At 36.1% G+C, this 587-nt stretch overlaps 1 non-coding gene across 1 annotated transcript; it reads left to right on the top strand.

Annotated features, from left to right (window-relative positions):
- The first annotated feature begins 490 nt into the window (after positions 1-490).
- On the top strand, positions 491-562 carry trnae-uuc (transfer RNA glutamic acid (anticodon UUC)). The gene has a single exon. It is a non-coding gene; the product is annotated as a tRNA-Glu (tRNA).
- The last annotated feature ends 25 nt before the right edge of the window (positions 563-587 follow it).

Genomic DNA, 587 nt, shown 5'->3' with positions numbered 1-587 from the left:
AACAAAGTGAAAGCTCACGTATCAAATTTGAACTTTACATATCTAAGATTCACTATCAGATTCACTATCAATTTCTCCTCTCAGTATATATATATATATATATATATATATATATATATATATATACACATACATACATACATACATACATACATACACAACTTCCTGTATTATGATTTACCATTATAAGTAATGCACTGTTTATTCCAGATTGTGGTGTCTCCCTTCTCCTGCTTGCTCCTGTGCTTCTCATACCATCTCCCTGATCTCTCATTTTCCTACTACTTTTGTTTCCTCTCTTCACTTTATGCCTTATATGGTCTTTGTTTCAGTTTTACCATCATGTCAAGGTGAGTCTTTTTGGTGGGTTCCTTTGCAAATTTGTAGCTCATTAACTTCCTTTTATTACTACATGTGCTGGGATGGGGTCTGTACAAACACCATGCTTAGTCTCATCATTCAGCTGTCTTCTAAAAGAAAACAAAAGAATTCCCATATGGTCTAGCGGTTAGGATTCCTGGTTTTCACCCAGGCGGCCCGGGTTCGACTCCCGGTATGGGAATTATCCTTTACAGAATTTCCTTTCA

Source organism: Lates calcarifer, unplaced genomic scaffold, assembly GCF_001640805.2.
Source record: "Lates calcarifer isolate ASB-BC8 unplaced genomic scaffold, TLL_Latcal_v3 _unitig_4063_quiver_2780, whole genome shotgun sequence".
In the NCBI taxonomy this organism is placed as follows: Eukaryota; Metazoa; Chordata; class Actinopteri; family Centropomidae; genus Lates; species Lates calcarifer.
The sequence above is the reverse complement of the archived record's forward strand: the minus strand, read 5'-3'. Positions and strand labels throughout refer to the sequence as shown.